The sequence below is a fragment of the Neofelis nebulosa genome, chromosome 3 (assembly GCF_028018385.1).
Source record: "Neofelis nebulosa isolate mNeoNeb1 chromosome 3, mNeoNeb1.pri, whole genome shotgun sequence".
NCBI classification, from domain to species: Eukaryota; Metazoa; Chordata; class Mammalia; order Carnivora; family Felidae; genus Neofelis; species Neofelis nebulosa.
Genome location: NC_080784.1, coordinates 73418500 through 73444476, shown reverse-complemented (window position 1 = coordinate 73444476; position 25977 = coordinate 73418500).

Here is a 25977-nt window from a genome sequence, read left to right as displayed (position 1 = left end):
TAAGCATCCGACTTCGGTTCAGGTCATCACGTCAATGGTTCTTGAGTTCGAACCCCACGTCGAGCTCTGTGCTGACAGCTCAGGGCCTGGAGCCTGCTTCGGATTCTGTGTCTCCCTCTCTCTCTGCCCACTCCTGCTTGCGCTCTGTCTCTCTCTGTCTCTCAAAAGTGAATAAATGTTAAAAAAAAAACGGTTTTTTTAAAGTTTTGTCAGATATTCTAGATGCTTTCCACATTCACATACATTCTAGAATCAGTTTATCAATTTCTACAAAATAACCTGCTGGTTATTTTACTTTGAAAGAGAGTTTGGGATCTTAAAAAATTACTTCTATGTGGCACGGTTATATGCATAACCTTCATCCTGATGCTTTTGTTAAATTATTTCTTCTAAACACTGTTCCCATTTTCTTTTCACATCAAAGATTAAATTGTTTTTATCTGGAGCTAAAAATTTCCAAATGAGTTGGAAGATATATAAATATAGAATTGACAATGTATTATTAATGTCATCTTATCAAACACACCTTTCAGTCTGAACTTTCTGCAGCTGATTTTTTGATGCATAAATTTACTGCTAAAGTGAATGTACAGATCTCTGACAAAATTTCCAAGGTCGATTTTAAAGGATAAATTGAAAAGCAAATTTGCAAAAATAAATCCTCAGTAACGTTTCAGGGAAAGCAATGTGATTTTTTTCAACATAATTTTTAACAATTTTATATTAAATGTAATGCATCATAATTGCTAAAAGCTTAAAATAGAAATTAAGAAGGAGAGGAAAACTAATATTACCCATAATTTCAGAATCAAAACACTGCTGCTAACATTTTGGTGTATTTCCTTCCAGGTTTTATTTTTTCTAGTCATATAGGTCTATATTTATATGTTTATTTTTATTAGAAAATAATGTAATTAAATCGCCCATATTTTGTAAACTTCCTTTTTTTCTTTACTGTCAGCTCATAGGCTTATAATAGATTCAGTTTTCCCTTTTTGTGCTTTAATATGCACATTATGGTTGCACAAACATGTCTTCTGTTTAAAAGCCAGATGTTTATCACCGGGGAATATTACTAAACCTGACACTAAAAGGAGCAAGTCAAAAATTTAATAAATAGAAAAGTAATTGTTATTTATAAGGAAAAAAAGAGACATGTTCAACATTCAAAATTGTCATCTGTATTCCAGATAAAGCATTCAAGATGAGCATTTACCTTTTGTTAATCAACTATTTGTTGAACCAATCCTCCCCTCTTGGGTGGATAATTTTCCTGAAGATTTACTTCAGGAACTTCTCTGTTTGGCGTTTTCAAAAGGGACTGGCAGAAAAATGCTGGGCTTGCCACACCCCTAAGAGATGTTACTCAAGTAATCACAGCCCACTGGTTCATTATTGTCACAGTGGGTACTAAGTGGTAGATGTTAACAATGGCAGAGAGGGAATCAAGTGGCAGCAAGAGCCTGTCAGAACCCTTGAGCGTGCCGAGCACCTGAGTGTCTCAGTCAGTTGAGCCTCCGACATTGACTCAGGCCGTGACCTTAAGGTTCCTGAGTTCAAGCCCCTCATCGGGCTTGCTGCTATCAGTGTGAGGCCCACTTTGGATCCTCTGTCCCCTTCTCTCTCTCTGCCCCTACCCTGCTCACTCTGTCTCTCTCAAAAATAAATACAACATTGAAATAAAATTTTTTAAATGAAAACGAAAAGAACCTACAAGTATGCAAAGCTTATAAAAACTCCAAGAAAAACTCTCATTACTCGAGAACATGTAAAGGGACAGTATTGACACCATGCTTTCCAGCATACATGGGCAATGAGATATTTTAACAGACATACGCACCTTGGCTTCTGTGTTTCTCAATCACACTGACCTGGGGGTCTTGTTAAAATCTAGACCACTCTGTCCCAGAACCACTGAATCAAAATTTCCAGGAAAGATTCTACCTTTAACAAATCCCCCTCCACACCCCGCCATCCAGGCAATTCTAAAAATATGGCAAGTTTGAGGAAAAAATTAAAAAAACACTTTATATGAATATGCTCTTTCTCAAAGTATTAGACCTCAGCGAATAATGTGGTCCTAGAAGTATGCTGAGTACATTAATTTCTGCTGAGTCCGAAAAGACATTTCACCATTTTGCTGGATCCTAAGAGTACCATTAAGAACACATATTATAGAAAAGTGTTGGGAGAGTGAATTTTATGTTATGTGCTTTGGTTTTGTTATTTGCCACGATAAAAGAAAACTATATACGTTATAATGGAATTGTGTAGGCTCTAAGTAATAAGAATGCCCTGTTTAATGGATGATTTTTAGAAAGGTTTCGCGTATGGTTGATATTCAGGCCATTTCAGGGTGTTCTCTAACATTCACACTCGGCCTAATGTTGATTAGCAAAGCACAGTTGTTATCAAACTCTGAGTGATCGTGTATATATTTATTTGCAGCAATGATGTGAATCATGGATTTTGTGTCACCATTTCAATGATTCAAGCCACTTCTTATAAAATAATTCATCACTTCCATGCTAACATGAGCCAAAACTCCTGCAGGGAAAACCCAGTTTCTTTATCAAATAAGCAACCTCCTGAATAGAGTACTGTAATCAGGTTTAGCAAGGGAAAAGAACAGTGAAGCTAAAAGCAAATCAGATTTATTCAGCAGTATAAGAGAGGGGTACAGAAGTACCTGCTGTGATGGGTTATCTGAGCGATATAAATGCCTCACAACAGTGGACACAGAAAATAAGAACTTGGGCTGAAAAGTTCTCTCTTCTGAGAAATGTGTCTTCTTCTAGATTCCCAACTGGTGTCCAGGGAATAGCATGCACTAGCAACCATAAATCTTAACCGGCTCGTTGCTATTTTGTCTGGTAACTAACAATTCAGGCAAGCCCAGGAATTACTGATTGCAATTCACTACTCTTCCTATTTGTTTTTTTTTTTTTATTTTTCTTTTTGATAACCCTGTCCAGACTCCATAAGATCGTTTTCCAATCCCCTTAAGAATTATGTAAGGCAATTTGTGACATGGTAATTGATAAGGGATTAGCTAAGTGTTTTTTTTAAAATTTGCTTCTGCTTATCTCGTAAAGGGTATTTTTACTTCATAACCCTAAAAGCGAAGATCATAGCCGATGCAGCTGGGTTTTCTTCCAGTAAGGAAATAGCCCTGTGGATAGTGGTGTTTTTGGCCAACAGGGCAGAGTACAGTCTGTGTAATGCGAAATCAGGTGTGCAATTTGGGGATGTATGTTTTGAGCATCTGTATCTCTGGCTTTCCTTTCGTTAATCAGTAAACTTGAATAAAAGCAACCTGCTTTTTTCCTGGAGATAAGGTATACGCTTTAAACATTGCAAAAGAATAAGGAAGACAAATTCATTATGTGTCATTTCTTTCTGGCTGCCATGCAGGTGATAAGATTCCTGTTTTCATGAATTATAAGCCATCAGTCCTGCTCTTAGTTTGGGGAGACTTAAGCAGTCAGAGCCTCTTCTCTATGACCCCCTAACTTAGCTCTATTCTGAAAGAGTTATTTTCATGATCTGTTTACTTTATTAATTCTTTAAGCATAATAACACCAATGACCTCAGTAGCCACTGGCACACAGTATTGGTACATAGTGTATAGAATGGTACATTCTTTCCAATTACTTTGGGGCTATGTATTAAATTGTGTTAAAGTTTTCAAGGAATTCTTACTTCATCAGGTATAAGTCTTAGACTCTAATGTATTGTTGTGATGGGAAGCTTTTGTCAGGAAAATACAGTGCAGCCATCTAATCCATTATTTCCACAAGATTATTTTGCAATAATATGCATCATCAATCATTACAAGAAGTGGCTTACTATACCCAGATGAAACTAAGCGCGTTAGTGAACCGTATCGGTGCCTCGGAGGCCTTCTGCAAGTGGGACTGACTGCCCAGGTGAGAATGTGAGCAGGAAGGGATGGTGACCATCTCCTACAGGATGAATTGTGCAAACAGTAGTTAGTGTGAATTCCCTTTAGTAGAGGTCTGCCAGACACGATCCCATTTGTTAAGGAAAAGTAATTCTGAGGGATGGATATTATCATTCCCCTCTTATTGATAAAGTTACTGAGGCTGTGATGTCAAAGGTCTTATAGCAGTTCTGATAACTGCTGTGTGAGAGAGCAGGGATTGGAAAGTGAGTCTACTGCCAAGCATTTAGTGGTTTTCTTAGATCACACTTACAAAATACCGTTTTCTTATTGCGTCACAGTTATTAATCTCCAATACTGTTCCTCAGTCTGTCTATGAAACAGTGTCACTGCCATCTTGTTCATTAATTTTTTTTTTTAATTATGAAAGTGACTTATTCTGGGGCGCCTGGGTGGCGCAGTTGGTTAAGCGTCCGACTTCAGCCAGGTCATGATCTCGCGGTCCGTGAGTTCGAGCCCCGCGTCAGGCTCTGGGCCGATGGCTCGGAGCCTGGAGCCTGTTTCCGATTCTGCGTCTCCCTCTCTCTCTGCCCCTCCCCAGTTCATGCTCTGTCTCTCTCTGTCCCAAAAAAAATAAATAAAAAACGTTGAAAAAAAAAAATTAAAAAAAAAAAAAAAAGAAAGTGACTTATTCTATCATCAACTACAAAACTACAAGTGAAAGCTGGGTTTGAAATCTCAGGTAGCAAATGCTTAGGTTGCCTGTCATTTTTAAATAAATTAAAGATGGTGGCATAGGAGGACGCTGGGCTCACCGCACATCTTGCTGATCACTTAGATTCCACCTACACCTGCCTAAATAACCCAGAAAACCGCCAGAGGATTAGCAGAACGGAGTCTCCGGAGCCAAGCGCAGATGAGAGGCCCACGGAAGAGGGTAGGAAGGGCGGAGAGGCAGCCCTCCGGCCAAGCAGAGCCCCGGAGTCTGGCTTGCAAAAGTGAAGGGGCCGGATGGAATGTGTTCTGACAGCCAGTGGGACTTAATATCTGGAAGGTTATAAGCTAACAGCTCTGCTCAGAGAACGGGAGGGCTGGAGGACAACGGGAGGGAGAGTTGTTGAGCCCCAGACAACACAGCTCAGCTTGGCAGGGAACAAAGGTGCTCGCCAGCGCCATCTCCCCCGCCCATCCCCCAGCCAAAATCCCAAAGGGAACTGGTTCCTGCCAGGGAACTTTCTTGCTCCGCGCAAACACCCAACTCTGTGCTTCTGTGGAGCCACCCCTCCGGCAGCAGGTCTGACTCCCTCCCACTGCCACAGGGCCCCTCCTGAAGTGGATCACCTAAGGAGAAGCGAGCTAAGCCTGCCCCTCCTGCCCCCGTGCACCTTGCCTACCCACCCCAGCTAATACGCCAGAGCCCCACCACCACAAACCTGGCAGTGTGCAAGTAGCCCAGACGGGCCACGCCACCCCACAGTGAATCCCGCCCCTGGGAGAGGGGAAGAGAAGGCACACACCAGTCTGACTGTGGCCCCAGCAGTGGGCTGGGGGCAGACATCAGGGCTGACTGCGGCCCCGCCCACCAACTCCAGAAAGTGAATTTAGAATAATAGTCATAAAATTAATCACTGAGCTTGAAAACAGTATAGAGGACAGCAAAGAATCTATTGCTACAGAGATCAAGGGACTAAGAAATAGTCAGGAGGAGCTGAAAAATGCTATCAATGAGCTGCAAAATAAAATGGAGACAACTACGGCTCGGATTGAGGAGGCAGAGGAGAGAATAGGTGAACTAGAAGATAAAATTATGGAAAAAGAAGAAGCTGAGAAAAAGAGAGATAAAAAAATCCAGGAGTATGAGGGGAAAATTAGAGAACTAAGTGATACACTAAAAAGAAATAATATATGCATAATTGGTATTCCAGAGGAGGAAGAGAGAGGGAAAGGTGCTAAAGGTGTACTTGAAGAAATAATAGCTGAGAACTTCCCTGTTCTGGGGAAGGAAAAAGGCATTGAAATCCAAGAGGCACAGAGAACTCCCTTCAGACGTAACTTGAATCGATCTTCTGCATGACATATCATAGTGAAACTGGCAAAATACAAGGATAAAGAGAAAATTCTGAAAGCAGCAAGGGATAAACGTGCCCTAACATATAAAGGGAGACCTATAAGACTCGTGACCGAGCTCTCTACTGAAACTTGGCAGGCCAGAAAGGAATGGCAGGAAATCTTCAATGTGATGAACAGAAAAAATATGCAGCCGAGAATCCTTTATCCGGCAAGTCTGTCATTTAGAATAGAAGGAGAGATAAAGGTCTTCCCAAACAAACAAAAACTGAAGGAATTCGTCACCACGAAACCAGCCCTACAAGAGATCCTAAGGGGGATCCTGTGAGACAAAGTACCAGAGACATCACTACAAGCATAAAACATACAGACATCACAATGACTCTAAACCCGTATCTTTCTATAATAACACTGAATGTAAATGGATTAAATGCGCCAACCAAAAGACATAGGGTATCAGAATGGATAAAAAAACAAGACCCATCTATTTGCTGTCTACAAGAGACTCATTTTAGACCTGAGGACACCTTCAGATTGAAAGTGAGGGGATGGAGAACTATTTATCATGCCACTGGAAGTCAAAAGAAAGCTGGAGTAGCCATACTTATATCAGACAAACTAGACTTTAAATTAAAGGCTGTAACAAGAGATGAAGAAGGGCATTATATAATAATCACAGGGTCTATCCATCAGGAAGAGCTAACAATTATAAATGTCTATGCACCGAATACAGGAGCCCCCAAATATATTAAACGATTACTCACAAACATAAGCAACCTTATTGATAAGAATGTGGTAATTACGGGGGACTTTAACACTCCACTTACAGAAATGGATAGATCATCTAGACACACGGTCAATAAAGAAACAAGGGTCCTGAATGATACATTGGATCAGATGGACTTGACAGATATATTTAGAATTCTGCATCCCAAAGCAACAGAATATACTTTCTTCTCGAGTGCACATGGAACATTCTCCAAGATAGATCATATACTGGGTCACAAAACAGCCCTTCATAAGTTTACAAGAATTGAAATTGTACCATGCATACTTTCAGACCACAATGCTATGAAGCTTGAAATCAAACACAGGAAAAAGTCTGGAAAACCTCCAAAAGCGTGGAGGTTAAAGAACACCCTACTAAAGAATGAGTGAGTCAACCAGGCAATTAGAGAAGAAATTAAAAACTATATGGAAACAAACGAAAATGAAAATATCACAATCCAAACGCTTTGGGACGCAGCGAAGGCAGTCCTGAGAGGAAAATACATTGCAATCCAGGCCTATCTCAAGAAACAAGAAAAATCCCAAATACAAAATCTAACAGCACACCTAAAGGAAATAGAAGCAGAACAGCAAAGGCAGCCTAAACCCAGCAGAAGAAGAGAAATCATAAAGATCAGAGCAGAAATAAACAATATAGAATCTAAAAAAACTGTAGAGCAGATCAACAAAACCAAGAGTTAGTTTTTTGAAAAAATAAACAAAATTGATAAACCTCTAGCCAGGCTTCTCAAAAAGAAAAAGGAGATGACCCAAATAGATAAAATCATGAATGAAAATGGAATTATTACAACCAATCCCTCAGAGATACAAGCAATTATCAGGGAATACTATGAACAATTATATGCCAACAAACTGGACAAGCTGGAAGAAATGGACAAATTCCTAAACACCCACACTCTTCCAAAACTCAATCAGGAGGAAATAGAAAGCTTGAGAAGACCCATAACCAGCGAAGAAATGGAATAAGTCATCAAAAATCTCCCAACAAATAAGAGTCCAGGACCAGAGGGCTTCCCAGGGGAGTTCTACCAGATGTTTAAAGCAGAGATAATACCTATCCTTCTCAAGCTATTCCAAAAAATAGAAAGGGAAGGAAAACTTCCAGACTCATTCTATGAAGCCAGCATTACTTTGATTCCTAAACCAGACGGAGACCCAGTAAAAAAAAGAGAAATACAGGCCAATATCCCTGATGAATATGGATGTAAAAATTCTCAGCAAGATACTAGCAAATCGAATTCAACAGCATATAAAAAGAATTATTCACCATGATCTAATGGGATTCATTCCTGGGATGCAGGGCTGGTTCAACATTCACAAATCAATCAATGTGATACATCACATTAATAAAAGAAAAAAATAAGAACCATATGATCCTGTCAATCGATGCAGAAAAGGCCTTTGACAAAATTCAGCAACCTTTCTTAACAAAAACCCTCGAGAAAGTCGGGATAGAAGGAACATACTTAAACATCATAAAAGCCATTTATGAAAAGCCCACAGCTAACATCATCCTCAATGGGGAAAAACTGAGAGCTTTTTCCCTGAGATCAGGGACACAACAGGGATGTCCACTTTCACTGCTATTGTTTAACATAGTGTTGGAAGTTCTAGCATCAGCAATCAGACAACACAAGGAAATCAAAGTCATCAAAATTGGCAAAGATGAAAATGAGCTTTCACTTTTTGCAGATGACATGATACTATACATGGAAAATCCGATAGACTCACCAGAAGTGTGCTAGAACTGATACATGAATTTAGCAAAGTCGCAGGATACAAAATCAATGTACAGAAATCAGTTGCATTCTTATACACTAATAATGAAGCAACAGAAAGACAAATAAAGAAACTGATCCCATTCACAATTGCACCAAGAAGCATAAAATACCTAGGAATAAATCTAACCAAAGATTTAAAAGATCTGTATGCTGAAAACTATAGAAAGCTTATGAAGGAAATTGAAGAAGATACAAAGAAATGGAAAAACATTCCATGCTCATGGATTGGAAGAATAAATATTGTCAAAATGTCAATACTACCCAAAGCTATCTACACATTCAATGCAATCCCAATCAAATTGCACCAGCATTCTTCTTGAAACTAGAACAAGCAATCCTAAAATTCATATGGAACCACAAAGGCCCCAATAGCCAAAGTAATTTTGAAGAAGACCAAAGCAGGAGGCATCACAATCCAGACTTTAGCCTCTACTACAAAGCTGTAATCATCAAGACAGCATGGTATTGGCACAAAAACAGACACATAGACTAATGGAATAGAACAGAAACCCCAGAACTAGACCCACAAACGTATGGCCAACTAATCTTTGACAAAGCAGGAAAGAATATCCAATGGAAAAAAGACAGTCTCTTTAACAAATGGTGCTGGGAGAACTGGACAGCAACATGCAGAAGGTTGAAACTGGACCACTTTCTCACACCATTCACAAAAATAAACTCAAAATGGATAAAGGACCTGAATGTGAGACAGGAAACCATCAAAATCCTAGAGGAGAAACAGGAAAAGACCTCTCTGACCTCAGCCGTAGCAATTTCTTACTCGACACATCCCCAAAGGCAAGGGGATTAAAAGCAAAAATGAACTACTGGGAACTTATGAAGATAAAAAGCTTCTGCACAGCAAAGGAAACAACCAACAAAACTAAAAGGCAACCAATGGAATGGGAAAAGATATTTGCAAATGGCATATTAGACAAAGAGCTAGTATCCAAAATCTATAAAGAGCTCACCAAACTCCACACCCGAAAAACAAATAACCCAGTGAAGAAATGGGCAGAAAACATGAATAGACACTTCTCTAAAGAAGACATCTGGATGGCCAACAGGCACATGAAACGATGCTCAACGTCACTCCTCATCAGGGAAATACAAATCAAAACCACACTCAGATATCACCTCATGCCAGTCAGAGTGGCCAAAATGAACAAATCAGGAGACTATAGATGCTAGAGAGGATGCGGAGAAATGGGAACCCTCTTGCACTGTTGGTGGGAATGCAAATTGGTGCAGCCACTCTGGAAAGCAGTGTGGAGGTTCCTCAAAAAATTAAAAATAGACCTACCCTATGACCCAGCAATAGCACTGCTAGGAATTGACCCAAGGGATACAGGAGTACTGATGCATAGGGGCACTTGTATCTCAGTGTTTATATCAGCACTCTCAACAATAGCCAAATTATGGAAAGAGCCTAAATGTCCATCAACTGTTGAACAGATAAAAAAAATTGTGGTTTATATACACAATGGAATACTACGTAGCAATGAGAAAGAATGAAATATGGCCCTTTGTAGCAACATGGATGGAACTGGAGAGTGTGATGCTAAGTGAAATAAGCCATACAGAGAAAGACAGATACCATATGGTTTCACTCTTATGTGGATCCTGAGAAACTTAACAGAAACCCATGGGGGAGGGGAAGAAAAAAAAAAAAAAGAGGTTAGAGTGGAAGAGAGCCAAAACATAAGAGACTCTTAAAAACTGAGAACAAACTGAGGGTTGATGGGGTGTGGGAGGGAGTGGAGGGTTGGTGATGGGTATTGAGGAGGGCACCTTTTGGGATGAGCACTGGGTGTTGTATGGAAACCAATTTGACAATAAACTTCATATATTGGATAAATAAATAAATAAATAAGTAAAAAAAAAATAGAAATTAAACTGTGTCGTTACCTAATGGACGTACGTATTCAATGGCAAGGTAGAATTACATTATATTTTGAACTTTTTAATTTATCTTGAAGTTTGTGATTTCTTTTTTTTTAAGTTTACTTATATATTTTGAGAGAGAGAGAGAGAGTAGGAGAGGAGCAAGGAAGAAGGAGAGAGAGAGAGAGTCCTAAGCATGCTCCACACTGTCAGCACAGAGCCTGACACAGGGCTTGAACTCAGCAACCATGAGATCATGACCTGAGCCCAAATTAATAAGAGTCGGATGCTCAGCCAACTGAGCCACTCAGGTGCCCCTGTAATTTATTTCTTTTGGGGACTTCTGTGCAGTAAGAAGCATCCAGGTTAAGAAAAAAAAATCCAGTTTTTTTTAAAGAGTGGCTGAAATATAACTAATTTTTAAGAAATGAATTCCACTTATCTAAAAGTCATTAGGGTGAACTTTGGATGTGAGTCTTTTGAAAAATCAGCATAGTAGTGTATTGATATTAGAATACCAGGCATCATTTTGGAGGTATTACTGGTGAACTTTCCTCCAGATTTAAAGGAACAACCTCAACCCCTGCCTCAACTCGCACCTTCTTGAACTGCTGGAGAAGACAATCCCAACTACATGTGGCCTAGCCCAACATAGCACAGAACCCTCTGAACCCTCATCTCATGCCATGCCCTCCACTGCTACCATATATCAACCAGAGCTTTCTGTTCTTCAATCTGTTAACTTCTTTCTTACCTCAGAGCCTTTTCATAGAGTGTTTTCTCTGCCTCCAGTGTTTCTCCCCAGATTTTCCACCAGAAGATTTCCCAGATATAGCAAAGAGTCATAATAGTGTCATCAGTGGGTTAAACATCCAACTTCAGCTTAGGTCATTATCTCTTGGTTTGTGGTTCGAGCCCGGTGTCAGGCTCTGTGCTGATAGCTCAGAGCCTGAAGCCTGCTTTGGATTCTGTGTCCCTTCTCTCTCTGTCCCTCTCCTGCTTAGAGTCAAAGAAACTAAATTTTTCCACCTAAAGGGAGAATAAGAACCCAGGGAGATCTTGGTCAACAGGCCTGTCCTGGGAGAGTGGTGAAGAGACAGACTTTGATGTAAACTCTGCTTCTCTCATGGTGGTTTGGCCCTGAGAACATCCAAAGTGCATGGGGACTACTTGCCCTTGCTAAATATCATCCAACTCAAGGGCAGCAAGGGGAAAGGGAGAAACTAAAACCCTCAGAAGTATTAAAGGTTATAGATCATGCAAATGATACTGAAAGCCGAGAGAGTTTGAGAATTAAAAAACAAAAAAACAAAAAACAAACAAAAACAGCTGCTCCAAATTGAAAGCTCACAGACATTCAAGAGTTACAGAAATCTCCCAATGACTGACTGATGGAGGAAGAAAAGAATTAGGACCAAGATGGGTGAGAATGTTCTGTCTTTGTCAATAATCAAACAAATGTTATTTTTAATCAGTAGAGTTATGAGATCATGAAGAACATATATATTCAGAAGTATATTATGTTTATAGGCATATGTCATGTATAATAATCACATCTATAACTTCAACCTTTTGTGAAAATAAAAATGAAACTCAGAAAATGGGGCGACTGGGTGGCTCCATCATTTGAGCATCTGACTCTTGATTTCAAATCTGGTCTTGATCTTGCGGTTCATGGGTTTGAGGCCCACCTAGGGCTCTGTGCTGACAGGGCAGTGTCCAGTTCCGCTTGAGATTCTCTTTCTCCTTCTCTCTCTTACCTGCCCCCCCCCCCCCCAGCTCTCTCTCTCTCTCTCTCTCTCTCTCTCTCTCTCAAAATAAATAAATAAACTTAAAAACATAAAACTCAGAAAGAAGGTATATGGTATAAACTCATGCTGCATCTTCATTCGATACTTATCTGGCTAATTAAGGTAAATTAAGCCAGATTTCATTTTTCCTTTTCTTCTGTCCTTGCACTTTCTTCATTCGGGTGATAGCCTCAGGGTGAACAGACAGGTGATTTATGGAGCTTTGGGTGATTAAAAGGAAGTTGCTAAGGCAGAGGTACAGCAGAAGTGTCCAGATCCCAGGTCCAAGAAGGGCAGAAGGATGCAGACTACACATGAGAACCAGTGGAAAAGCACTCTGAGGTCTCTCTCCCCAGTGTGTGGGGCAGAGGACCAGGAAAGGTCATGAACTTACCATTCTCAAGGGTTTACTACAGGTCTGTGGTAATATTAGGTGTCTTACAAATTTCTCTCTTATTTATTCCACAATAACTCTAAGAAGTGGAGAACTCAAGCTCAGAGGGTTTACGTTATATACTTGAAATCCCATAGTTTGAAAGTGATACAACTGGTATGCAAATCTAATTGTGCCTGGCCCTAGCACTTTTCTCTATTCAGTTCTATCCCTCAAGGACAGAACAATGAATGGATGTTAGATTTTCACATGCCAATTGCAACATGGTCTTGATAAGCAGTTATTGGAGGAAGGAAACAAGGAGGGAGGGAGGGAGGGAAGGAAGGAAGGAAGGAAGGAAGGAAGGAAGGAAGGAAGGAAGGAAAGAAGGAAGGAAGGAGGAAGGAAGGAAGAAGGAAGGAAGGAAAGGGGAAAGGAGAGAGGGAAGGAGGGAAGGAAGAAGGGAAAGAGGGGGAGAGGGAGACACAAAAATATGCAGTAAAGAGAATTCAGAAGAGACTAAAAAACCGATTAGGCCATCCACAACCAAAGGCAGAGCCACACAGAGGTCCAGTTGGGTTATATCTCCTCTGGGCTCTAGCTGGAGAGCATTTCATTGTTACCTCTGTCATTCATTTCATTAGAAGTTGCAATTTCATAATTTTCTAATTATCTTATTTCTTTCCCATTTATTCATTGGAATCCTTAAAAGAAAAACACTTTCTATTATCAACTAGCATGACTTGGTTACTCGGAAAAGCTTTTTGAAAGGGAAAAGCAGGAAAAGCTTAGAATTAGCGTGCATTCAAGGTGATGGGACTCAGAAAACTTTGTGCTTTCCAGATTTTTTGACCAAGCAAACCAGAATGACTACCATCAAGTGAACCAGGCACAACCCACGTAGCAGCCCTAGGCACTCATGCCTCTGACTTTAAAGCTTTTGTATTCTTGTAACACAGGCCACGGAAACATGGGCATTTTTCTAAATACATAAGAAGTTGTAAGGCATTTTCAGATATGCTAAATTATTTTATGTAATTTATGGAGAGTATTTGGCAAAGGCTTATGGAAGAGATAAGAGATAAGAAGAGACACTCTCTTACAGAAGAGATTAAATGTGCTTACCCTCTGATAATAAGCAGCTTCACATTCTGCAGTATATTTGTACAAAGGAGTCTCACACTTTGATGACCACTTCGCAGGACAGACACATCTACCTGGCCAAGTATTTTCTCCTTCATACTCTATTCATGAAAGGCATAAATCAGAGCTAGTAACTAGATATGATTTCTCCATTCCACCCCTACACTCAACGTTATGAGAGTCTCCTATGTTCCAGGGATAGTAATTGGAATATGGAGGTAATTGGCGAGACCCACTGAAAAGTCATTTCTGATCTGTCAGGTAATGTGTGTGCTCACGTGACTTGTCAGATTGTTGTTTTTTTAAAAAAATTTTAAATGTTTATTTATTTTTGAGATGGAGACAGACAGACAGAGTGTGAGTGAGGGAAGGGGCAGAAAGAGAGGGAGACACAGAATCCAAAGGAGGCTCCAGGCTCTGATCTATCAGCAGAGAGCCCATTGTGGGGCTCAAACCCACGAACTGTGAGATCATGACTCGAGCCAAAGTCAGACCCTTAACCCACTGAGCCACTCATGTGCCCCATCAGGTTTTTCTTCTTAATCAACATCTCCATTTGTGGCAAAAGCAAATCAGTATCAGCACCTTGCCAATGGAGACATGATTTTGAATCGTTTACTCGGAGTTGCTTGATTACAGCAGAATCAACGAGTTCTTTGAAATATCTGCTCTAGAAACTAATTTCCTCGTAGAGAGTTTTCCAGTTGAGTTGCTGCTGTCTGTGTGGTTGATAGTTTTTCTACTGAACACAGCTACAATATTTTTCATACCATGTGAATTCTAAGACAAGAGGTTATCAGTCTCAGTATATAAAGATTAAGTGTTGAGTGTAACTAAATTATTGTGGTAATTATTGTATAATATATACACATATCAAATCATTGCCTTACAGATCTAATACTTACACAGTGTTTTATGTCAGTCGTATCTTAATAAAACTTGAAAAAAGAAATTAACAAGATTCCATTAAATAATGTACTCTTACAGTTATACAAACATACCCACTGTCATTTTTTGTTTCATATTTTTTCTTGAAACTCTGATAATGTAAAAATGCCAATAAATGAATTCTAAGTATATGTGCATTGAAATCATTGTCATGTATTTAAGCTTTATTTAAAAAAAAATATGCTTTCAACAGTGACCAAACGAACTTCATTTACAAACTTGTCTGATAATTTGTGACCTAAACCACTATTTCCACGTGTCAAAACAAGCTATACCCTGAGAAATGTTGGTGTATTCTATTATGTTTTATAAGTATTAAAACAAAGGTTTTTATGGATGTGAAATATTTTGAGATCATTTATTCAAATAACACTTATAAGATGAGATGGGTTCAGCCATTAGTAGTGATAATAATAGCTAATAAATATAGCCTTTACTCTGGGTCAGGTGTTGTAACACACCCTTTACATATACTAACTTATTTACCTATCATCATAACCTTCTGAAGTCAGAAAGCTGGGATGCAGAAAGGTTAAGGGACTTTCCCAAATCACACAACAGGTAAATCAGCACTTGGATTTGAAACCAGGTAGTTCAGCTCCAAAGTCGAGGTGGTCAAAAACTGCATCATGTAGTTGAACACATTTAAAATAATATTGCAGGTAAATGAGAAATCATAGAAATATGTTGATGATCCCTTGTTAAAGGAGTAAAGCAGTTTACAAACCAGTATTATATCAATTATATTAAATTCAAACACATATATTGTTAAATGTCATATATATGCTTCTATATATTTCTATATATTTATGTAAATACATATATTCACTTGTATACATACACCCTCATGCATACTCCTACATAGATATAAAAAGGAAAAAAACAGTTGGGGGATTATGTTATATACCAAAATTTACCAGAAGTTAACTTCTGCTTATGTGATTACCTGTGATCATTTTCTGCCTTATAATAGTCTGTATTTTCCAAATCTTTTATCAGAAACATGTTGTTAATTTTGTAATTTTTTAGTATATGTGCTGCCGAAGCGAGCACGATTTTGTAATTTTTTTTTGATGACAGTTTCATTCCCCTGCAAGCAAAACTTTCTGGCATTTATTATGCTGAAACACTGTAAATCCTTCTCAGCTTCGAATTACAGTACAGAGCACTAGTCACTTAAACCTTGGAGGAAGTATGCCCAATTAAATTGAAGAGGCATCCCCAAGTTTCTGACTTGGACAGCTGGAAAGAAGGTACCCTTGAATTTGAAGTGCCTTAGCATATTACAGTTAAGAAATCCAAAGATCCACGGTGAAGATAGTGGAGGCACCGTTTGGGGACTAACCAGCTTGTAGTTAGTATGGCGGTGGTTCTAATGGATGTGATCATCTGCAATAAGGGGGAGAATTCATGTTTTCGTAGAAAAGAAATGAGATGGTGTATGTAGTTCATAATTATATGCCTAATACATGGTTGAAAGTAGTTTAAAAAAGTTAATTCCTGGGGCGCCTGGGTGGCGCAGTCGGTTAAGCGTCCGACTTCAGCCAGGTCACGATCTCGCGGTCCGTGAGTTCGAGCCCCGCGTCAGGCTCTGGGCTGATGGCTCGGAGCCTGGAGCCTGTTTCCGATTCTGTCTCCCTCTCACTCTGCCCCTCCCCCGTTCATGCTCTGTCTCTCTCTGTCCCAAAAAAAAAAAAAAAAAAAAAAAAAAAAGGTTAAAAAAAAAAATTAAAAAAAAAAGTTAATTCCTGAATCAGTAATGAAATGTGTTCAACCACCAGAGACAGACAGAAATACAAAAGTCTGTACAAATTAGAGACTAATTTTCTCATGTAATAAGAAGACCAGAGGTAGGCATTCTAAAGTTGGTTCAGCAGCTCTATGACGTCCTCAGGGACTAAAGTTTGTCATCCTTGTCATTCAACTCTCATCTTCAAGATCACAAGACAGTTGTGAAATATGTGACAATTACACACATTGTAGGAGACAGAGCTTAATGTGACCCACGTGATCTCTGTGTTCTGGGATCCACACCCTTGTACAATCCTGTCCCTTCGAGAGTGGACATGACCTGTGACTAGCTTCTAACCAATAGAATATGCAAAGGTGAGGGGTTGTCACTCCCACGATACGTTATATTATACGATACTTCATCTGGCTGGCAGACTAACTCTAAGGTTTTCTCCCTCACCTGCTCTGAAGAAGCAAATTGTCATAAAGTAAGCAGCCATGTTGGAGAAACCCATGTGGAAAGAAACTGTGGGCAGCTCCTAGGAGCTTAAGGTAATCTCCAGAAAGAAACTGAAGCCCTCAGTCCTGCAGTTCAAAGAAATGAATTCTGCAAACAATCTGAGGGAGCATGAAAGAAAATCATCCCCTTGTGAGCCTCTAGTAAGACAGTGTCCCTAGCCAATACCTGGATTGAAACCTGATGGGACCCTGAAGTTGAGAGTTCAGCCTGCATTTCTGGTCCACAAAAACTGTGAAATAATAAATGTGTATTGTTTTAAGACACTAAGCTTCCTTCCTTCCTTCCTTCCTTCCTTCCTTCCTTCCTTCCTTCCTTCCTTCCTTTCTTCCTTCCTTTCTCTTTCTTTCTTTCTTTGTTTCTTTCTTTGTTTCTTTCTTTCTTTCTTTCTTTCTCTCTTTCTTTCTTTCCTCCTTCCCTCCCTCTCTTCCTTCCTTCCTTCCTTCTTTCTCTCTTTCAACTATCTCTGTCTCTATCTATCTATAGCTGCAAGAAAAGCTGATAAATGAAATCTTATTGAGACACAATGCTTCAATAAATAAATCCTGGATTCTGTTCTCAGAGAAAAAGAGGGGAAATATATATTGGGGGGTGCTAAGAATGCAATGGCTTCACAGAGTGTTCCTGTATTAGATCTCAATTTATCTTCTTCCTTTTAAACTAGATCCCCTTCTCCAAAATCTCCACATAGCCAGAGATGGGAAATGGTAGTATCCCATCTCTATGGAAATATTTTCCTCATGACTTGGCCCCAGGTATCAGGAAAAGTAAGACTGCTTTATTTTCTAATAGGGCCCATCCTCTCATTCTGACAATGGCATTTTAACTAGACTGCTCAGCAGCACAGGGTCTCTCTTATTCATAACCACCTATTAATATGTACTGGGAACACCAGTGAGTAAGTGATTAAAATTTTCTGATTAGTGCTTCTGGCAGGAAAGAATATAAATCTGGTATCTTACTGAGGATATAAGGATCCTTAAGTCAAGTTCTGTTCCCCACCCCTCCCATTTTCTATCTCTGTGTCCATCAGCAGCCATTTTGAAACAATGAAGTTAATACAGTGGAATTCATTCTCAGAGGTGACCCTTCTGGTAAGAGATGGTTTAGAACATAGCTTCTGCCTCCTCATTAATAAAAAAATAAATAAACAATTTGTAATATTATAATATTGAATTCTAAGCTTTAATTTTAATATGAATTTCAGATGTGGAATCTTATTAATCCTACTAATAACCAAAAGAATGTACGGACATATATTTTTGGTCATCAAAAGACTAAAGGTGGAAAGCATTAACATTATCAGTTGGAAAGGAATGGTACATTTCATCTTACTTTTCTGTGCCTGTATGAGGACAAAAGAATATTCAGACTAGATTGTATGTCGATGGGGGTGATTGGAAGGCAAATCAAAACTTGTCAGGAAAATTATGTGAAAGGAAATGGTAACTGGAAGATTTATAAGGGTGGATACGTATATAGTTTGAAAGACGCAAACAAGATCCATTCCAATCTGACTTGCTCCTGACCCCTAGATAGCTATACTTAAGTCAGCTAACCTTCACCATCTCCCTGAAACTTAAACATTGGCACAGACCAATTTTAACAGCTACTATAATATTGCCAGCTATTATTTTTCTTTCTTTTTAAATGTATATATTGTTTAATTTTTCAACTAATTATTTACTTAAGATGGATTACTTTTAAAAAGGGCTATATGATAACTGTAATTTATTGTTACTGTTTTCTGTTTTTCCTGATAAGACCTAATTAGTGTGAGAAAGATTTTGTTTCTGCTCATCAGTAAATCAGATTGGAAGAAAATGCCTTTTTTTTTTTTTTTTTTTTTTGCCAGTGCCCAAGTTCGTGATCATAGATACAGGAAAACTGTTAATATTCTGATGCCAGAGTTTGAAAATATTATGTCTGTATTTTGGCTAAGACTCATGAAGACCAAGACAGGAATGAAGGCAACTTGCTGATGATGGTTTTGGATCTAATTCAAATGTTTTCCTAGATTTGGAAAGACCTTTTAAGAACATTACAAAGTCTATACTATAGAAATACAAAAACTATGGATATTAATAATTGCGTCTTTAATTGCTTGCTTTTAAATCCAGTTAAGATGATTATGTGTATTATCCCAAGCCATGGTAAAAATGAGCTTCCTTTGTTGCTATTTGGTTACAGTTGCCTACTTTTCTACCTTTTTTTTTTTTCTTTGCATAGGACAACCTTATGCGTGTGAAGGGCAAATAAGAGGGGTCATATTTCAGTTCATGCTTCTCCTTTGCAATAGGGAATTTTCTTTCCCCACTGAGCAGGGTTTCTGGAAGTTGAGCTAGTCTGTTTGTAGTGCTATTTCATTTGGAAATATAGCCATGAGGTAGGTAACCAGACCCAAATACCCAGGACAGAGAACACCAAGAGAAGCCTGTGCAATCACCGACACCCAGAGGATTAATAAGAATCCAACTTTTCCTCTCCCTATCTTGGGTCAAAGTCACCAAGAGTGGCACCATCCTCAATGGAAAAGGAGTACAATTTCAATTTCTGTGGTCACTTCAGCAGTAAATGTCTTCAGACATATAACTACTATCTCTTCGACTTCTCTGTCCCCTTTAGTTTCTTCTTTTGTTTTCCCTCTTCTGACTAAACATTCCCTTTCTTCTGTTCTCTCTTCTCTTCTTCTCACCATACACCTTAACTTTAACTTTCTTTTTCTACTCCTTCTATTCTCCATCTTATCTTTTTCATTTCCAATTTACTTTTTCCTTTCCTTCTCTTCTTACTTCAACCACTGCTATAAAACATATGCCATTCAAAAGACTTGCCTGAAACTCCAAACCCACTGTACTTAGAGAGGATGATACCTTCTCTAATTCCATGCATTCAGTGGTGGTTACTAAACATTAAAGGCGTATCAGAAAAGGTAAAGGGCTCGTGGTAAATTGGATTAGTTCTTAATCCAATAAGGTAATTAGATTTTTCTCCATGAAATGCTATGGGAGCTTACAAGCAAACCTGGAAAACATTGGCCATATATTTTTTTCTGACTGACTTGCATCTTTCCAACAATAGAGAAGTCCTAGAGACTTGCCTAGTCAAAGGACGAAGTGACAATATTTGTTAACTTTAAATTATGCACTGTCATTGATATGTTGGCTTAACAATGTGGGCATATTTCCCATAACAATGCACCAGATAAACTATGGTGGTTCTATCTTCATTTGTCATTGGCCATATGACCACTCATAAATGGGCTCTAAAATAAAATGAATAAACAAACAAAAAGCTGAGTTAGTTCTATAAATACAGAGAACAAACTGATGGTTGCTGGAGAGGAGGCGGTGGGGATTGGGTAAAAATGTGTGAAGGAGAGTGGGAGATACAGGCTTCCAGTTACGGAATGAATAAGTCACAGGAATAAAAGGCCCAGCCTAAGAAATACAGTCGATGATATTGTAATAGCTACATAATGGGACAGATGATAACTTTACTAGTAGTAAACATAGCATAATATTGGCAAACTTGACAAATCACTGAGTTTTACACCTGAAACTAATGTAACATTGCATGTCAACTATACTCAAGTAACAAAATAAGTACATATATACACATATATTTTTTTTTCCAAAAAAAAAAAAAGGAAGATTGGTGTGTAAGGTCACAAATGAGACTCAGAACTGACAAGCTCAAAATTACTAACTGAATATTTTCCTTTATCCGCTTCTGTGTATTCAAGAAGGGCAAGAAAATAGCTTCACTCTAGTCTAAAATTTTCCATCTAAGAATTTTCTATTTCAGCATTGCCTCCTTGAACCTATACTGGTTGATCTAAAAATTTCTTTATTAAGCTTAATGTTTATTAACTTTATCTAATGACAAGAATTTTAATGAAGGATAGACATTACTCACATAGCAAAGAGTAGTTGACCTTTCTTTCTAAAGAAACTATATTTTTCATAAGAAGGAAGTAAAAATTAAACCATGTAAGCTATTTTTTTTTTTATCAAAGTTCATTTTGTCTTCTGAGGTTTAAATTCCTATACTGATTGAAGATTATTTTCTATCATTGCATTATTTCAATGAAGCTAACATCTATTTTAAAAGACCAGATCTTTTGCACATTTTCCAGAATAGCAACATGGGAAGCCTAAATAAAATTTGTTGAAAGAAGATTTTTTTAGTAAGACAATGTGTATGGTCTGTTCATTCTCATTAAATTGTTGTCTGATCATAACTCTACATTCACTGACATTTCTGTTTACCATCAGAGGATAAATAACAGCAATCCTTGCTTAGCAAGGAAAGAAAAAGTACTCAATCCTTTCCAGAAACATCTTGAACTTCCTAAAGTAGGGTGAATGGACTATGGGGAAAAATTATTAGCTCTTGGTCAAAGGAACAATTAATTCAAAACAGATTTAAATCAGGGCAGCCATAAGACATTGGGTCGGAAAGAGGAAAAGGAAAAGAAAAAATTGCTTTGAGTTTCAAGATAGTTTAAGGGATTTCTTTCAAGTTTAAAAACCACAACCAAAGGAACATAAAGCTTAACCAAAAATAACAGCACTATGATTCTTGGAAAAGAATCAAGTTGTTTTTTTCAATATAATAATCAGTACATATGAGGGATCTAATATACTGACAATCCCATAATATTTATATTGATGTTGCAATTGAGCAGTGTATATATTGGACCAAAGTCATGCTGCAATAAAGCAACACAGCATATGGTTGACCACAGAAGACCAATTTTGCAATGTAACCTTCCATTAATAACAACATAGATACATATCATCAAACTGATACCAGATTTAAGATGGAGAAATTCTTCCCAAAGTTTGGTTTCAATAATTTACATGATTAAATGATTTCATTTTAAGTCAATTTCCTAATACACAAGAATGTCAAATTGTTGTAGCTTCATGTTTAAGGGAAATACTAGAAAATTCTATAGGAATTGCTGGTATATTCCATTAAAAATCTTCTGTAAAGATTGAATTAAACCATGATATTATGGATGCATAAAAAAGGTATTAAAAGTTAATTACATAATGAACATATTATATTTCATATAAAATGTATGTCTATAAAACCATACAAATGTGTAGGCAGAAATGTATTATATTAACTTTGTATCTAATTGCAAATATCTACATCATTTGTAAGAAGAATCAACTAATTTCTTGGGTCTTGATTATAATCTATATCAGAATTTCCAAATTAATGGAACAAGATAGAAAAAAGTACTTAAAGCCATAAGTTATATTTAGGTGTTTGTCAAGAAGCCAGATTCCATGGGTTTTGAATATCTGACCCTTTGGCATGTTCCCACATAATCAACCCTTTAACCCAGACTTGGAGTAAAGGGAATAACAGTTATGTTTTTCCTTCTCTGTTTAACTTGGCTTAACTTACTGTAGAAAATCCTCTTTCCCACAGCCTAATTTCAAACAAATTGCAATTTTAACAATACCCTTACCGCGGCTAATTCAGTCATTCTGCCAGTTAAACTGATGAAAGGCCAACTTTAAATATCATTTCCTTTTTAGGTGAGAAAGTAATTAGGAATTCCAAACAACGATTGACTTTTATTTTTATTAGTCAATTTTTTTCCCCTCCCACCGCTGTTGAGCAAAAACTTCCTAGTCATGGGAAGATCCTAACAACAACAACAACAACAACAACAACAACAACAACAAAAAACATGTAGGAGATAATATCAAGAGATCTTGGAAAATACACCTTTTTTCCTTCATAAGTAACCAAAAAGTAATAAAATACTAGACAATGGACCACAGGCAAACCTTTGAAATTGTAATTTTTCCAGGGTAAATTTGAAAGGGCCAAATGTCTTGTTGGATTTTTGTAGGTCTTAAAGAGAAAACATAGGAATTTAAGGAATCATTATACTTCCTAAATCAGAAGAGAATGGAGTGAAAAACTTATCTGCAAAGCTTTTGTTAGAAATTAGAGAATAGCTAGGGTTTGAAGAAGCAAGACAGTCTTATCCTGCATAAGAGACTTGAACTCGACACTACCCATGGATCAATTATTTCAGCCTTGCTCCAGGTTTGCTTTCTTCATTTGATAGAATAGCAGCAACCAGAAAATATGTCAAAAGTCTCCCTTGATGGGGCAAGGGGACTTCTGGTATTGCAGGCCTTCTAGACAAAATATGGGGTGAGCAGCTGGTTGGTCTCTGTGTCAGCATTTTCCAAGTAGGAGGTCAGTGAAACACTGAAGTTCCCAGAAATATACAGTTGGTTCTACAGTGGTGGCGTTGTTGGGTCGTTGCAGGTAACAGTGTTACATGACGACATATGATTTAGAAATGCTATTAATTTATTAATGGTTGGAAAATTTCCTGTGCTAAACAAATGCTTTAACTTTTTTTTTTTTAGTTTTTTTTTAATGTTTATTTATTTTTGAGACAGAGAGAGACAGAGCATGAACGGGGGAGGGGCAGAGAGAGAGGGAGACACAGAATCGGAAGCAGGCTCCAGGCTCTGAGCCATCAGCCCAGAGCCCGACGCGGGGCTCGAACTCACAGACCGCGAGATCGTGACCTGAACCGAAGTTGGACGCTTAACCGACTGAGCCACCCAGGCGCCCTGCTTTAACTTTATTTAATCCACTGTTTACCAAATTTGCTCTGGCAAATAACTTTCCTTTCTGTCCCTCACCATACATGCACATCAACACAGACCAAATCTTTAACAAGCAACAGAACATAAGCATCCTGCAAAGAATATATTTTCACAGGGGCCCCTAGTTGGCTCAGTCAATTGAGCATCTGACTGATTTTAGCTTAGGTGATGATCCCAGGATCATGGGATCAAGCCCCGCATCATGCTCCTCCCTGAACGTGGAGTCTGCTTAAGATTTTTCCTCTCTCTCTCTCTCTCTCTCTCTCTCCTTCTGCCCCTCTCCCCTGCTCACTCTCTTTCTCTCTAAAATAAAATTTTTAAAAATATATTAAAAATATTTTCATAAATGATCTTTAATGGTTTTCATCATCGTCAATTGTCTGAACTATGGATTCAGTGTGTTGGTGAAGAAGGAGGAAAATACTAAGGATTTTGGAACTCTCAAGATATATTCAGTGATCTAATACTATTAATGAAGGAGGGAAAAGCTCTAAATCTTAATTGCCATTTTTAGGGTCCTAAAATTAATCATGGAGAAAACATTCAGTTATTTAGAGTAGGCCAACTGACAGAAAAGTGGAATCTTTTCCATTTTTCTCTGTATCCAAAGCAGCTATCTGACATTCCTCCATTATTTTTTAATTGTTTTTTAAATTTAAATTCCAGTATAGTTAAAATACAGTGTTATATTAGTTTCAGGTGAACAATATAGTGATTCAACTCTTCCATATGTTACTCCATGTTCATGGTGATAAGTGCATTCTTAATTCCCTTCACCTATTTCATGAATCTCCAACCCACCTCCCCTCTGGTAACCATTTGTTTGTTCTCTAGAGTCTGTTTCTTGGTTTGTCTCCCCCTTTTTTTTTTTTCTTGGCTTGTTTGTTTTGTTTCTTAAATTCCACACATGAGTGAAATCATATGCTATTTGTCTTTCTCTAACATTTCTTTTAGCATTATACTCTGTAGCTCCATCCATGTTGCTGCAAATGGCAAGATTTCATTCCTTTTGATGGCTGAGTAATATTCCATTGTATATATACCACATCTTCTTTATCCATTCATCTATGGATGGACACTGGAGCTGCTTCCATAATTTGGCTATTGTAGATAATGCTGCTATAAACATAAGGTTGTGTGCATTCTTTCAAATTAGTGTTCTCTTGTTCTTTAGGTAAATACTCAGTAGTGAGATTACTGAGTACTTCTATTTTTAATATTTTGAGGAACCTCAAAAATTTTTGAGTAACCTCCCTACTTCCACAGTGGCTGCACCAGTTTACAGCCCCACCAACAATGCATGAGGGTTCTTTTTTTCTCCACATCCTCGCCAGCAGTTGTTGTTTCTTGTGTTTTTGTTTTTGTTTTTGCTTTTGTTTTGGCCATTCTGACAGATGTGCTATCTCACTGTGTTTTTGATTCGAATTTCTATGATGATGAGTGATGTTGAGCAACTTTTCATGTGTCTGTTGACCATCTGTATGTCTTCTTTGGAGAACTGTTTGTTCGTGTTTTCTACCCATTTTTTAAATGAATTATTTGGTTTTGGGGTGTTGAGTTGTATAAGTTCTTTATATATTTTGGATACTAACCCTTTATCAGATATGTCACTTGAAAATATTTTCTCTCATTCAGTAGGTTGTCTTTTAGTTTTGTTCCTTTGCTGTGCACAGTATCTGAAATTCTTATTCAGTGTTGGGTTGTTGTAGGGACTAATATTTAAAGATTTTTTTTTCTTTATTTGTTTATTTAGCTAATTGACTTTAAGATCTCCTCTAGGGCATGAGATAGTTTTTGTAACTATAGTCCCTCTTCTTTCTCATAGAAAACTAATTTTCCTAATTTAGATAAGATCATAAAAGCAAAGCCTGACCCTTATTTCAGTCATGACTGTTCTTAAATACAATTGATGTGTCAATTCTATATATAAATATGAAAACTGGTCCTTAGAAAAAATGTATTTAATAAGACTTGACTCTTCCTATAGGATGGGATAAATGTTTGGTGAATGCAGAATTGGAAGGATATTGAGGATATTGAAGGTATTATGAGGTCAGAAAGAATGTAATACATGAAATCTTTTAAATCCTGGTTTGCTAATTTTTTGCTCAATCCTATAGGTTCCAAAACAATTATAAAATGACATAATTAAAAGCCATAGTTTGTGGTTACTTAATTTTCCGTATTATCCCTATACTCTAAAGATCCCTATTGTGGCTGGTAAATGAGCAATCTCAATACTAGTAACTAAAAAAATCCATTTTTTGTTGCTGTTGAGGAAGAGCAAGAGACCATGTTTAAATTTCTTTCTACACTTAACATTATGACTCGGATACATAATCATTTAATGATGTTGTTAACATTGTATTCACGCCAAAGTCAGGAGAGTCCTCA